The sequence below is a fragment of the Lycium barbarum genome, chromosome 8, assembly GCF_019175385.1.
Source record: "Lycium barbarum isolate Lr01 chromosome 8, ASM1917538v2, whole genome shotgun sequence".
Taxonomy (NCBI): Eukaryota; Viridiplantae; Streptophyta; class Magnoliopsida; order Solanales; family Solanaceae; genus Lycium; species Lycium barbarum.
Genome location: NC_083344.1, coordinates 51,425,718 through 51,443,120, shown reverse-complemented (window position 1 = coordinate 51,443,120; position 17,403 = coordinate 51,425,718).

The following is a 17,403-nucleotide window of genomic DNA, read 5'->3' as shown; positions in this document are numbered from 1 at the left end:
CAACACACACCACACGGCCACATACTATATTCTCCAACTTTTATTAATTCATTCAACTTTCATTTGTAATACAATTCCCACATTAACTACAACTAGATTTCAACATGAATTCAAGTCACCATTGACATGCAATACAAGCATATATATACGGCCAACACTCATCCAATCCCAACACACAAAAGTTTCATGATTTTCACTCATTTACACACACTACAACCTACATATACCTTCCATAACACAACAAAAGCATAAAATCCTTACCTTTCTTCAAGTTCTTCACTTGGAGGTTAAAATTGCTTTCTTGCCAAAATACTTATATCACTTTGTAGAGGACCTTGAGCTTAGTACTAATCTCACAAGAATTAAATTTTTGAACCAAGGATTAGGCTTTAAGAATTTTTTTCTTTTTCTTTCTTTTCTTTCTTTCTCACCCGAATCCTCTCCTTTCTTTTTCTTTTGCTTTGTGTTTTCTTGAAAGTTCTATGGATAGGTATGCATATATTATATCACATGGAAATTAACTAATTTCCATGGACTAGGGCCATAAGTGGCCGGTTGGGCCTCTCCCAATTGGGCTTCACTTTCTATTTTTTTTTTTGAGTCCACTTGGCTAATTTTTTATAATTCATGGAACAAGTTTTCAAAATTTCCAATTTTGCCCTTGGCCTCCTTTCGTAATTCCACACCAACATATTCATAACCGACACATTCGTACCAAGCAAGGTCCAAACGTGGCCTTGTCCACTACAAGCTAAATTTTTTCGAATTTTTCGAATAAGCAAAAATGTCGGATGTAACATCCTCCCCCCCTTTAGAACATTCGTCCTCGAATGTTAAATTAACCTCATGGGGCGTCTTACTACTTCGGGAGGGTTATTTTTATAATTGTCCTTTGTTGACTTCCCGACATGGCTTCTTCACCAACATGATGGGGTAATTCTTCACGTCACTGATTCATATGCTTTCACAATGTATTTTCTCATACCCCACATAATCACCAGACCATAACATATATTCTCGTAACAGATGAATGCTTTTCAAACATCATAATCAATATCATTTCTTGTTACACTCCTCGGGCCTTTGCCACGTTATCATAATCCCACTTCATACCAAACACTTCACACCAAACAGATTCATAACTGGGATCGGACGCATAGAAGCGTATTGAACAGATTCGTAATCGGAGGCAAATGTATTAAACCATGGTGGACAGATTCGTAATCGAAGTTCGATGTACGGGAATATGTCAGACAGATCCGTGGTCAAGGTTAGACGTACAGAGAGGTATCAGACAGATTCGAAATCAAAGTCAGGCGTACGGAGGCGTATCAGACGGATTCGTAATCGGCATCAGACATACGGAGATGTATTAGACAGACGCGTGATCAAAATCAGACGTGCAGAGATGTATCAGACAGATTCATATCCAGAGTCAGACATACAGAGGTGTGTCAGACAGATTTGTATCCAGAGTTAATTGTACAGAGGTATATCAGACAGTAACATAATCGGATCCAGAAGTACGGAGGCGTAATGGGTAGAGCCTTATCAGAATCAGAAGTGCAGAAGTATAACAGATAGAATTCTGGTTTAGAATCAGATCACTCATATTGAGGCTCCGGTGATTTACGAAAATTTCCTTCTTATCGATATCTCATTACTCATTTTATTTTCCAGATATCGTCGCACCAGACTAAGTTAACCATATGGGCACCAGACGAAAATCATACACATAAACATACACACATATACAGTTGCTAATATCTTACTGACGAACACCTCCGACCGTTATTTAAATTCGCTCAATTTCCGGGCGGTATTACGCTTTTTATTTTCGCCCATTTAGTCCGCATCAGTCTGCGCGACTTCTGTAAGGGCACTAGTTACTCCACACATTCTCTTTTCCTTTAGGTTATCCAAAATTTCCATTTATACCTATCATACTTACACTTGTGAAAAATTTTGCATTACTTCCCAGGGGGGTCACCCATCCTAGAGTTGCCCTGGCCTTAGCACGCTTAACCTCGAAACTTTCATGCGTTTTGACGCGTTAGGGCTGATATAATTTCGTCGATTGCCCTGCTCGGCCTTTATCACATAATTTTAGGGCAGATCGGGGTCTTAGCAAATTTTCGGAAAATTTCTCGTAGCGGGTCCCACCCCCGGCTAAGTCGTACCATTACCCTGTTGCCTTTCTGAATCTTCAATATTCACTTTCATACACATATACATATGATTACAGACAGCCCACAGATTTAAGTCTTCATCCCACAAATTCCGTCTCCAAACAGTCGGCTAAATCTGATAAAATATTACCGTAAGGTGCTCTCCAACCACCAACAGAAGGAAACTAAATTCCGACAAGCATCGCGGAACCTTTTTAGTACTTAATTTACATATTTACTTCTATATTCCTGGAAAAATTTGGGCAGAGGTTCCTCTGTATTTCTTACTATCCGAAACCTGTACACCAGAAATACCAACCATGCCTCACAGGGCCAACACATGCACGCATATATATACATCATATCATGTCGTATCATAGACACACGGGCTGCTAACTCCAAATGAGAATTATAACGACGTCGACACTTACCACGCGTGCCTAACTCAAACGGCATCGGAGACACTTTTCTATTTACTTTCATCTGGGATTTCTAGATTTACATTGACGGTGAGGACATCTCAGTCGCCCTTGCCTTTGGTCACTAGGTCTCTAATCCTTTTTAAATTTCCGTCGTCATCGTTGAATAACATTTTTCAGATATCATACACACATCGGAAATTCTAGGAAATTACATACTCATAAATGATCAATCTCGGGTCTAACCTGGGGAGCTGCCGTGGGAACTGTGTCCCTCATCATCATCATCTGTCTGACCCCCACTCGCCTGGCCCCCGCTATTACCTGCATCTGAATCGGAGGAGTATAGGTAGCCCGGCAATTCCTGGTTCACTGATGGCCAGGACAAAGGACTGGAGTAGGGCGTAACACTCTCCGGAGAAGCCTGTCTAACATAATGCTCCACTACAGGAGCTGCTGGCATGTCCTCGGGGACCTCCTCCTCCGGCATCCCAGAGGAATGCTCTAGTGGCTCAGCATCGGGGCTATCCTCCTCCCTGGGGGTAAGAAACTCTGGAGGTATCGTCGCTAGGTCCTCTGAGGGGTCAGTATCATAACTATCTTCTCTGGGATCCTCTGCTCTGGGAATCAGAAACTCTGGAGGAACTGTCTCTGGATCCTCCGAAGGGTCTGTCTCAATCGAGTAGCTGGGGATCTGCCTACTCGGTCCTGGTGACATCCTAGGGGCCTTCTTAGCACCCCCATCCCCATCATCAGAAGCACTTCTCTTCATTCTTTGTCAATCTGCAATCACCTGTAGGAAGAGGGTCAGAAACATTTTCCCGAAATACGGACACTTCTGCTCTTTTGGAGTCTCGCTGTCGATACAACAATTCGTAGGAAACATCCTAACCATACAGCTTTATCGCACCATCTAAGATCCAAAGAAGGGTAACATCCTAGATGTCCCGTAGCCTCCTGTTAATAGATGTGGTGCACAACACACCGATAAACAAGACTCTACTAGACACGGCCTGTAGACATACCGAGGACTAACCGCTCTGATACCACTTTTGTCACGACCCAACCCCGTGGGCCGCGACTGGTATCCTAACTGGATACCCATACGTACCTACTTAACAGAATTTCGTACCATACAGTTTTTTTTTCCAAACAGATGTGTACAGAGTCAGGCCGATATAGATGCGGCGTGCGCGAATATATACATACCTGAGCATACAGAAATTTACAGACAAGCCGATGAGGCTAACATAAAGACGAAGTCACAAAATCGTTCGTACTTACCTAAACAGATGAAACCCGTAACCTACATCTCTATCTACAGGCCTCTACAGACATACAGAATCAGATGACGGGACAGGGCCCCGCCGTACCCCAAAATACCATACATACAGAGTCCACAGATGACAGATGATATATACCAAAAGTATTTGCTCCGGATCAAAAGAGCTCTTCCAAAACAGCAGAATCGATGCCCTGAACTAGCGGCGTATCTGTAGGTGCGTCTGTACCTGCGGGCATGTAAGGCAGCCCCCGAAGAACCGGGGGTCAGTACGAAAAATGTACCGAGTATGCAAAACAGAAACATAACAAACATAATCATAGTCTGAACCGGAAGCATATATATATATAGCGGACAGAACCATAAATCGAGCGGACGGACGGAATCATAATCCTGACAGACGGACAGAATCATGGTTCAGACAAACAGATAGAATCGTAAACCATACGAACATAGAGAATCAAAATCCATACGGACATACAGAATCAGAATCCATACGGACATACAGAATCAGAATCCATACGGGCATACAAACAAAATCGTAATCCAGACGGACGGACAGAAGTATGCCGGACAGAATTATGCATGCAGAGTCATACAGAGTCATACAGAATCATACAGAGGCATGTGCTTATATAAATGCTGATGGCACATGCATACATACATACAGATCCCGGCCCTGTCTGGGGGCGCGGTAACAGAACCCGGCCCTCTTAGTACGGGACGCGGTGGACAGACAGAATCAGATTAGATCATATGCCATCCTGGCCGCCATCCCCATACACAGATCATAATATCATAATCATACAGATATAACAGATCCCGGCCCGCACGCCGAGGGACGCGGTGAACAATACAGAGGAATATGCACGATAACAGAACCTAGCCCGGGACGCAGTGAAGAAATGCATTGAGATAGCCACAACCAGATTAATGACAAACCACATACATACAGACTCAACATACAGACTCAATCAAACTGAGGGGTGCCAAACGGCTAGTCAAGTCAGAGTATCCCGATAGTATGCATAATACGTGCCTATATCATACTTGGGAAGGCCCGACAGATTATTATCAGAATCAGATTCTCAGATGTCCAGAAATCATTTTGTAGGATTTGCACAAAAATAGTCATTTCATAATCAAAATAGTAGTCCAGATGTTTTCTGAGAAAATCGGACAGAATCAAAGTAATTAAGGTTATACAGAAGGTATCGGGCCTTGTGGGCCCGCCTCGGACCAACTCGAGGCGACATATGTAAATTACTTATAATAGACCTTATGAGGTCATCCATATTCATTTGGAAGTGTTCCGACTCCGTTTGGGAAGGTTTCGTGCAAAAGTTCACTTTGAAGGCATTTTATAAGAAAATGGTATCAATTGTACTGAAGGAATTGGAGCGGATTTCCATCTCGAATTCCGAGGAACGGAGTCGTACTTAAGGCTCGCGGCCGAGCCTATTACATCCAGAACATGCCTAAGAATAAAGGGGAAGGCTTTACATACCTCAATTGCGCCTTACGCTCGCTTGGCTTCAATTCCAATTTCGTCCAAAATCTAGAAATGGTCAAGTTTACCAATTGTTAGTTTCAAACTTTAAGACTCCAAACTTAGTGCATACTTGCCTACCGAAATTTCGGCAGCATTTCCCCTATATATATATCATCCCCGAGACTTAGCTCGGCTTGGTTCATCGACACAGCAACCCAGAAACAACATCAATAACAACAACAAGCATAACATAATACACGATATGGCTTTACTAGCCGTCTTTCCGGCATAACGAAACATCTTTCATTTCAACCTTACACTTCCAAACCAATCCTACCATTTTCATATTCAACACTTATCAAGATCATTACAACATATTTCAGGGGCATATCATACCATTTTCACAAGATATACGCAATATACAAGTTTCCTACCAAGGGCATATTTCGCCCACAACTTCCAATCTTTTAGCATAAACATCCATAACGTATTCTTACCCTCCAACTTCATCAATGATAACCATAATTTGCATCTTCCTACTTTCACTTCCGCATTTACATAATTATAATAAAGTTGCATAATTTCCTTCAACAACTTAATAACCATTTTTCTATAACAACAAAAAAACGATTATTCTTTCATTCACTTCACAATTAACGCAATTAACATGCTAACAGAATTTAATTCACCTTCCCACATCAACACACACCACACGGCCACATACTATATTCTCCAACTTTTATTAATTCATTCAACTTTCATTTCTAATACAATTCCCACATTAACTACAACTAGATTTCAACATGAATTCAAGTCACCATTGACATGCAATACAAGCATATATATACGGCCAACACCCATCCAATCCCAACACACAAAATTTTCATGATTTTCACTCATTTACACACACTACAACCTACATATACCTTCCATAACACAACAAAAGCATAAAATCCTTACCTTTCTTCAAGTTCTTCACTTGGAGGTTAAAATTGCTTTCTTGCCAAAATACTTATATCACTTTGTAGAGGACCTTGAGCTTAGTACTAATCTCACAAGAATTAAATTTTTGAACCAAGGATTAGGCTTCAAGAATTTTTTTCTTTTTCTTTCTTTTCTTTCTTTCTCACCCGAATCCTCTCCTTTCTTTTTCTTTTGCTTTGTGTTTTCTTGAAAGTTCTATGGATAGGGATGCATATATTATATTACATGGAAATTAATTAATTTCCATGGACTAGGGCCATAAGTGGCCGGTTGGGCCTCACTTTCTATTTTTTTTTTTAGTCCACTTGGCTAATTTTTTGTAATTCATGGAACAAGTTTTCAAAATTTCCAATTTTGCCCTTGGCCTCCTTTCGTAATTCCACACCAACATATTCATAACCGACACATTCGTACCAAGCAAGGTCCAAACGTGGCCTTGTCCACTACAAGCCAAATTGTTTCGAATTTTTTGAATAAGCAAAAATGTCGGATGTAACAGCAAAGCTATGACGAAAAGGCGGGCAGAACGAGAGCTCCCGACGAATGTAGGGGAAGGTGAATCACAAAATGAGGCCTCGCCCAATGTAGAAAAGCAAGGAGGAGCCTCAGCTCCGGTCCCTCCACCGGGTGCTTCGGGTCAAAAAGTGACCGAGGCCATACATTTATTGACGCAATTGGTTGCTGCTCAGGCACAATGAAAGAATGCGAGCCCGAGTGATCGTTCAGCTAGTACGAGAGCCCGTGATTTTATGACTCTAATTCCTCCGGAGTTCTTTGGGTCGAAGCCGGACGAAGATCCGCAAAACTTCATTGATGAAATGTTGAGGACCTTATAGATTATTCATGCTTCTAAGACCGAATCCATGGGGTTGGCCTCTTATAGACTACACGATGTGACGGTATTATGGTACAACAATTGGATGGCATCAAGAGGAGAGAATGTGGCTACTCCGGTTTGGCAGGAATTTGTGGATGCCTTTATTCGTCATTACTTGCCACCCGAGGTCCGACGAGCTAGAGCGGACAGGTTCTTGAATCTAAAGCAATGAAACATGAGCGCCCGAGAGTATAGTATGCAATTCAATTCTTTGGCTAGATATGCCCCAACTATGGTGGCCGACATGGGAGACCGGGTCCATAGATTTGTGAGTGGTTTAGGGCCACATTAGTTTAGAGATTGTCTGACGGCCTCTTTGCTAGACGAGATGGATATTTCCCGAATACAGGCCCATGCTCAGAATCATGAGGAACGACAACAGCCGCAAAGAAGTGATCGTGATAGTGACAGAAGACAAGGTAAGAGGGCTAGATCTATGGGAGCCAGCAGTGAATATAGAGGGGGACCGAGGAAGATGCAATCTAGGCACTCAGGTCAGTCAGCGACTAGTGCGCCTCCCAGATTCTCAGACAGGAGGTTTGATCGTTCTTTTCAGTCCGGACAGGGTCATAGTTCGAGGGCCTCAGATTCTCAGTTTAGGGGAGACTTTAGTCAGAGGAGACCCTCAGTGCCGCGGTGCAGCCAGTGCGGTAGACTACATTCCGGACAGTGTCGTCAGGGTTCAGATGCTTGCTATGCCTGCGGGCAGGTTGGTCATATGATGAGAGATTGCCCTTCAGCAAGAGGTAGAGTTGGGACTCAGCCTACAGGATCAGCAGTTGGGTCTTCCTCAGTACGACCGACAGCACAGACTTCTCAGACTACAGTAGGTAAAGGTAGGGGCAGAGGGGGAGCATCTATTTCAGGTGTTGTTCATCCCCATGTATATGCTTTAGCCGGGCGACAGGATCTTAAGTCTTCCCCAGATGTCGTCACAGGTACAATAACTATATTTTCCCGTGATGTATATGCTTTGATCGATCCAGGTTCTACTTTCTCTTATGTCACTCCGTATGTTGCTGATTGTATTGGGGTGCAATCCGAGGCAATTAAACCTTTTGAGGTATTCACTTCGGTTGGTGATCCGGTTAAAGCTAGGAAAGTGTACAAAAATTGTGTCATTGTGATATGTCATAGCCAGACCGAAGCCGACTTAATTGAGCTTGAAATGATAGATTTCGATGTAATTATGGGTATGGATTGGTTGGCCTCATGTTATGCTAATGTCGATTGCCGAACAAAAATGGTTCGATTTTAATTTCCGGGAGAGCCTATACTTGAATGGAAGGGTAATACGGCATCCCCAAAGGGTAGGTTTATTTCCTACCTTAAGGCAAGAAAGATGATAGCTAATGGCTATATTTACCATCTAGTTCGGGTTCATGACACTGAGGCAAAGTCGCCAGCTTTCCAACTTGTTCCGGTAGTGAATGAATTCCCAGATGTATTTCCAGACGAACTACAAGGTCTTCCTCCTGAGAGGGAAATTCATTTCAGGGTTTAGGGTTTAGGGTTTTAGGGTTTAGGGTTTCATATTTTGAGTTGTTAAAAAGGGACCATAAGCTCATATTATTTCATTTTCTCATCTACACCACTCAAGAAGTCTCTAGAACTCTCCAAACACTTCATCCATAGGAATTCAAGAGAATCGACGAAATAATTGATCATCAACACCAAATCAAGGAAACAAAGCTTATGAAACTCAAGAAGAAGTTGTCTCCTTTAAGAAATACCAAAGGAGAGGAGATAGGGTTTTGGTGCTAAGGTAGAAACTCAACTCTAGGCTTGTTCCACCATCCACCAAGGTAAGTTTCATTACCATTCCATGTTGTTTAAAGTATTGGGAAGCTGAGACACTTGAAACATAGAAGAACATAGAAAATGGGTCTTGAATGAGGGAATAGTGTCACCATTGGAAGATGGTTGAATGGAATCATGAAAGCTGATATGCTATGATTATGAATACGTTGTAAATGATGTTGAGGTCATGAAATAAGTATTATATACAAGGAAATGGGATAACGAGCTATAACCATAAATGAGAAGGAAATTGGAGAGAAATGGTGGATTTTGCTTAAGGCATATAAATGACGATTGTTGCTTGCAATATTATGAGTGTTGTGGTAAATGTTTGGGAGTTGAAATAAAATGGGGGAAAAGTAGTAGAAACAAAGGAGATGCCGCTTAATGTTCTCTATAGATTACGACGCGTTTTTAAAGTTGATTAACTAATGTTAATACGATTCTCTCGTGAAGGTAACGACGTGACCTCGAAGGAAGACGAGTGATCAATAGTGTAGCTATGTGACAAGGTATGTGAGGCTAGTCCTTTCTTTCTAATGGCATGAATTCTTTTCCTCTTCATGAATTCCTATATTCCGGAAAGCTAAAAGCCTATATCCATAAGTGCCCATATAAGATAAAGAGATATGATATGATGATTCCATGTTGATAATGATGTTATTTATTTCTCACACTAACCTTATGTATTATTTCATTCAAGGTGAGGAAGAATGCTCATATATGTTCATAATGGAATTGAGGGTCCACGACCTTACGTCACCTCGATAGAATGCAGTTGTGCTAGAGTCTTTATGCATGTATGATGACAAGTATATTTTGATAAGCATATCTTTATAAGTATTTTATGACAAGCATGTCATGATTGCATCACACCGGGCCTAGTTGGCCGGGCAGTCACCGCCAAGGCGGGCAGCTATACGGATACACCATGACCTTTTGGCATGGGCAGACACCACTAGTGGGCGGCATGAGATGGTACCCCGGACGCGGGAGGCCTGGACGCGGGCTATTGTTATTGATTATCACACCGTTCCGATACGGACGGGCAGCTTACATATAATGCATATATGATATGATGTTGAGTATGAGTAAGACATCATGCATTACTTCTCTTATGATTGTCATTCAGATCCAAATGTTTCATATTGATGTTCTCATGATATTATTGTTGTCTTTCTTCATTGGTTATGCCTCTCATACTCAGTACAATGTTCGTACTGACGTCCATTTTCTTTGGATGCTGTGTTCATGCCCACAGGTAGACAAGGAGGTGAGCTTGATCCAGATTCTTAGTAGCTGTCAGCTGATTGAGAGTACTCCATTGTTCGGAGGTGCTTGTAATTCTCCTTTTGGTATATATGTATATTTTGGGCACGACGGAGTCTTGTTCCGTCTATATATACGTCAGTAGAGGCTCGTAGATACGCAGTATGGGTTAGATGGTCTCACAAGATGTTATTATATGTATATGTTATTTTGATGGTCGAGAGGCAAATGTATATAAAGCATTATTATTTCTATCTAAAATATGTTTTCCTATAATTCGTGTATGGAGTTGATAAAAGGGCCTTAAGTGAGCAAGATGAGTGGTGGAGTGAATGGTGCTCAGTGGCTAGCCCCGGGTACCCGTCGCGGCCCCTAGCTGGGTCGTGACACAAGAAGCTAACCAATTCATACCCATAATAACATCAAACTCAGTCATATCTAACTCTATCAGATCTGCCACGGTATGACGACTATCTATAATCACCGAACAATTTCTATATACTTGCTTTGCTATGACAGAATCTCCTACCGGTGTAGCTACTTCATATGGTTCTATCAACTCAGGTTCTAATCCGATTCTACTAGCAACAAATGGAGATATATATGATAAGGTGGAGCCTGGATCTATCAATGCATATACGCCCCGAGAGAAAATCGATAATATACCTGTAACTACATTCGGTGATGCCTCCTGATCCTGCCTACTAGTCAAAGCATATATGCGGTTCGAAGGACTGCTAGAACTAGAAGCTCCGGCACGAACTCTACCACGGCGTCCTGGTGTCTAAATACCCTGCCCCATAGGGCGCATAGCTACAGAAGCAGATGAACCAGCAACCGACCCAGTAGGCTGAGCCATACCACCTACACCATCCCCATAAGGACACTCTCTCTTTATATGGCCCAAACAGCCGTACGAAAAACAAGCACCTGTAGCAAGATGGAATTCCCCAGAATGGAGCCTACCACACCGACAACACCGAGGCAAAGGTGGCCTCGACTGACTCAAACCTCTATTCATCTGCGAACCCGAAGCTTTGGAGCTCTGAATACCCTGTGCTGTCAAATCTCCTACCTGCGAACTGTGGGGGTGCAATCCGTGCCGGATGGGAAGAATATCTAATATACTGCTGAGGCTGCCTGCCTCGATACTCACAAGGATAACCAGCCGATCTAGCCCTCTTATGCTGGCCTCTGTCGTAATCTTTATCTAGCTGACATCCTCTGTGTCGATCCTCTACCCCCTGTGCATATGCCTGTATCCGAGCAATATCCATACCTGGCTGAAGAGCCACTACCATACAGCCATCAATCAAATAACGATCCAGCCCCATCACATTATGATGCACTCTATCAGCCATATCAACTACAATAGTAGGCGCATATCTAGCCAACGAATCAAACTCAAGACTGTACTCTCGAGCGCTCCTGCCACAAATGTAAGAATCTATCAACTCTAGCTCGTCTCATCTCTGGAGGCTGGAAATGGCCAAGGAAAGCCTCTGCAAACTCATCCCATACTGCTGGAGGAGCACCCTCACCCCTAGATATCTCCCACGACTCATACCAATTAACAGCTACATCTCGCAACCGACACGAAGCCAACTCAACAAATTCAGTCTCAGAAGCCTTGATTATCCACAATGTACGCTGCATCTGCCGAATAAAATCCTGCGGATCATCCTCGGGCTTTGACTCAAAAAACTCTGGAGGATTACAACTTAAGAAATCACGAGCGCTCAAACTATCAGATCTATCCGCATGGTCAACTCCTAATCCGTGCCTGCGCGCCTGCCCTGCCACTAATCTGGTCAGCAGCTGAACTGCATCTCTCATGTCCCTATCCTCCGCCCCTGGCTGAGGAGCTGGAGGCTCAGGTACTGGGGTCTCGAGAGCTGGCGGTGGTGCTGCCCGCTGAACTGGAGCTGCTGCTGCTCTAAGTTCCTCTGGATGTGGCGGTGTAGCAGAATTTACCGACTGAAGTACAATCTCAGGCATAGATTGGGCACGAGCCCTAGTAATTCTCCGAATCTGGCTAGTATCTCCTGCTACCGATTTGCTCTTCTAGGCAGCTGTCGCTTTCTTTGGAGCCATAACTGTAAACACAATAATTTGTTAGGGAGGGGTTATCCTGATAATATAGCTCTATCGCACGATCTAGAGTAAAAAGAAAAAGAAACATCCTAAATGTCTTGTAGCTTCCTGTTTATAGATGTGGTGCACAACACACCGATAAACAAGACTCTACAAGACACGGTCTGTAGACACTACGAGAATGAACTGCTCTGATACAAGTTTTGTCACGACCCAACCCCGTGGGCCATGACCAGTGCCCGAGCTAGACACTCGTATACAAACCTGTTAGATATAGTCAGACTAAAACTAAGGATTGTATGAGGACTTGTAAAAGCAACTAAAGATTCATAACGTCACATATCATAAACCTTTCTCCTGAGGAGTCACAGCCAACCAAAGCATAACACAATATGCAAGCCGACAAGGTTGCCACTACATACGGAAATATCAAAAACAAACCTATTCGACACAGCTGACCATAACGCATATACAACCCACACATGGCTACAGACCTCTAAGAGTATTAAAGTGAAATATGACGGGACAGGGCCCCGCCGTACCCCTGGACATATACTATGTCTATATCAAAAGATCTGTACCAAAATAGTCTGGGCTCCGGAACAATAGAGCTCTCCAAACAGCTGAGCAGAAGTCCTAAGCTGGAGGATCACCAAACCAGAGTAGTGAGCATCCATATACAAACTAAATCATCATGTGAGACTCAATAGAATAGGTAGAATGAACTAATACTTGAGCATCAAAGATAACAATCATATCAAGTACCCCTCGAATGTCACTATCGATTATATCAAATAGAACTTCAAGAATCATAGACACGTATCAAGATAATGTGAAATAGGTTCTGGATATCAAGAACATTAGCCATCCTAGTGTCTTTAAGAATAGGAGTTTCTTTGGAATTATATGCTCGTCGTCTATTTGTTTCATAAATATCATGCCAAAAAGAAAGAAGGGTTAGCTTTACATACCTTTAACGCTTATCCGTGATACAATACGTATACGCTGCCCGAAGTATCTCAACCTATATTAAAACGTCAAGAACTATGGTTAAGCAACGGAAATGTTTAAAACGTATTTCAACGTTAGTAGCTTATTTCTAGAAAATTGGGCGGCATTTCTCCTATATTGTTCATTTCCCTCACATTCAAGCCAACTACGAAACGGCCAAAGAAACATTAACGACCACACGTCCAAGTTACTATATCAAGAACTAGCAAAAACAAGATTCAAGAATACCCCGAAACAGCCCGCACAACATTCCAAATCAGTCCACACATTACAAAATTCAATAATAGTCAACATAACGACTACGACATATTCAAGTTACTCCTAATAACCTACAGCCACAACATTTCATCGAAATGACAATATAATAGTCCAATAATTACAACAAGACAATACATAATCTTAACTACACTTAGTCCCCCAACACAACAAGAACAGCCCCTAATTACAATATAACAATGCCCGATAACCTCACGAACATTTAAGACTCTACACCAAACAACCACATACGCTTCGTATACGATACCTTATACGCTTCTTTCTTCCAAATTGGTGAGTCATATTAGTAACAAAACAACAACGATGTCAACTACTCATATGCAAGAAAACTATTTTAACATCACAACAAGTTCTAAAATAGCCCATGACCCAATACAATTTCTAGCATGATTTAAGTCTTCCTTGCACAAATTCCACATCCACAAAATTGTACAAAGACCAAATCATCTCTAAAACATGTAGGAAGGGATAAATCGTACCTTAGCAAGCTTGGTCTCTCAACGTTGTTGGAAATTATAACTCAAAATTACAAGTGTCCTTGCTGCTCTAAAAATATAAGTTCACGTTGTTGATCACTAAAGCAAAGTGTTGCACTCTTAAACGTCTTGAACACCATTGGAATTTGTAATTTTCTCACTATCAAGATGTAGAACTTGGCTGAGAGCTTGGCAGCCATGGTTGTTCATAGTTCCTCCTCCAAATCAAGATGAAGATTAGCAATTTAATTGTGTTGAAAAGGGCTGGCCGTGAGCTTCAAAGAGCTGCCATGATCGTGTGGTTTTTTTTTCTCCAATTCAATTTTTGTGAAGATGAAGTTATAGTTAAGTGAGTCATCATATGGAATTTATATGCTACCAGCCATGTTGACAAGTGTCCCACTATGGCATGGACCAATCAGATTTGGCCATGTTGTAGTGGGGTCCATTTAATACACTAATTAACTTAATTAATCCTTAATCCCCATTTAATAATATAATCATGGTTAGTTAATCCCTAATCTGCACTAATATTTCTACACTAATTGAAATTTACAACAAATCGTGCACTTATTAAAATCGGGATTAAAAAGTCCTTGTCTCATATCTCAAAAATAACCTTGTCCTTGAACTTACGTCGATTAACTTATGAATAATCCAACGTAAAAAAATATGGGGTATAAGAAAGAGATATTGACTTTGCCATTGATGTGTTGCCGAACACCAAGCCTATTTCTATTCCTCCGTATCGAATGGCTCTGGCAGAATTGAAAGAGTTAGAAGTACAGCTGAAAGATTTGCTTGAAAAGGGGTTCATTAGACCCAATTCATCACCGTAGGGGGCACCAGTCTTGTTCGTGAGAAAGAAAGATGACTCTTTACGGATGTGCATCGATTATAGGCAATTGAACAAGGTGACGATAAAGAACAAATATCCTCTTCCAAGAATTGTTGATTTGTTTGATTAACTACAGGGTGCCAAGTGGTTTTCTCAAATAGACTTTAGGTTGGGTTATCATCAAGTGAGGGTTCGAGAAGAAGATATTCCCAAAACAGCTTTCAGAACGAGATATGGCCACTATGAATTCTGGGTGATGTCGTTTGGGTTGACCAATGCTTCGGCCGTGTTTATGAATTTGATGAATAATGTATTCAGGACACTCTTGGATTTGTTCGTGATAGTATTTATTGACGACATCTTGGTATACTCTCGCACAGAATCAGAACATGCAGATCATTTGCGTATCGTTCTTGGAATTTTTCGAACCCGAGAATTGTATGCAAAATTTTCAAAGTACGAGTTTTGGCTGAATTCTGTAACATTTCTTGGCCATGTTATTTCAAATGATGGCATTCGAGTCGACACTCAGAAAATTGAAGCTGTGAAGACTTGGCCAAGGCCTACTACGCCTACAGAAGTCCGTAGTTTTTTGGGATTGGCAGTATTTATAGAAGATTCGTAGAGGGATTTTCCTCTATTTCAGCTCCATTAACGAAGCTAACCCAAAAGTCGGCTAAATTTCAGTGGGACGATGCTTGTGAGCATAGTTTCCAGGAGTTGAAGGACAGGTTAACCTCAGGTCCAGTCTTAACACTTCTAGAAGGGCAAGATGGTTATGTTGTGTACTCGGATGCTTCCGGCGATGGGTTACGATGTGTGTTAATGCAGCACGGTAGAGTTATTGCTTATGCTTCGAGACAGCTGCGGAAATATGAAAAGAACTACCCAAATCAAGATCTCGAATTGGCTGCGGTTATTCATGCATTGAAAATGTGAAGACATTACTTGTATGGAGTGCATGTCGATGTTTGTACAGACCATAAGAGCCTACAGTACATTTTTAAATAGAGGGAGTTAAATCTGCGGCAGAGGCGGTGGTTACAATTATTGAAATACTATGATTTGAGTATTTTGTACCACCCCGAAAAAGCAAAAGTAGTAGCCGATGAGCTTAGCCGCCGATCAATGGGCAGTTTATGTGAAGTTCCTCCAGAAAAGAAAGAGATGTTTCACGAGCTCCATCAATTAGCTAATCTTGGAGTACGTGTAATTGATTCGGGTAGTGCAGGGATTGGCATTAATGATCCCACAGTCTCGTCCTTGAACGTAGAAGTGAAAGAGCGTCAGTATGAAGACCCTGATTTATGTCATTACAGAGACACATCTCATGGGAAAGCGAAGTCTCCATTTGAAGTTTCCAATGGATGGAATTCTTAGATACCGAAGCAGGTTATGTGTGCCGAATGTGGCAGAATTGCGCCGATGAATTCTAGAAGAAGCCCATTGTTTTCGGTATTCTATTCACCCAGGTGCCACCAAGATGTATCATGATCTTAAACTAATATATTGGTGGGATGACATGAAGAGAGACATAGCAGAATTTGTAGCTCAATGTCAAAATTGCCAACAAGTAAAAGTCGAACATCAAAAGCCAGGGGGATTATTACAGGCAATGGAAATCCCTACTTAGAAATGGGAAGTGATCAATATAGATTTTATTGTGGGGTTACCTCGTTCCCGAGGCAAGTATGATTCTATATGGGTGATTGTGGACAGACTCACGAAATCAGCCCATTTTCTTTCGGCTAGAACTACCTACTCAGCAGAAGATTATCCGAGCCTATATCTCAAGGAAATCGTGCGACTCCATGGTATTCCACTATCCTTATCACAGACAGAGGAGCGCAATTTACAGCCAAGTCCTGGAAATCTTTTCAATAAGGTCTAGCTACTCAAGTGAAGCTTAGCATGGCATTTCATCCGCAGAAGGATGGACAAGCTGAGCGTACTATTCAGACCTTGGAGGATATGCTAAGAGCATGTGTTTTAGACTTTAGTGGTAGTTGGGATGATCATTTACCTTTGATTGAGTTTGCATATAACAACAAATACCATTTCAGTATCCAAATGGCTCCGTACGAAGCATTATATGGGAGGAAATGCAGGTCCCCAATCGGATGGTTTGAAATAGGAGAAGTACAGCTAACAGGCCCTGAATTGGTTCAGCAAGTGGTAGAAAAAGTCAAGGTGATCCGAGACTGGTTATTGACAGCCCAAAGTCGCCAAAAGTCTTATGCGGACAATCGCCGACGAGACTTGGAATTTCAGGTTGATAATTGGGTATGTTTTAAAGTGTCGCCAATGAAAGGGGTAATGATATTTGGCAAGAAAGGGAAGCTAAGTCCTCAATACATTGGACCTTACAAAATCATCCGCAAGGTGGGTCATGTAGCCTATGAATTGGACTTACCCTT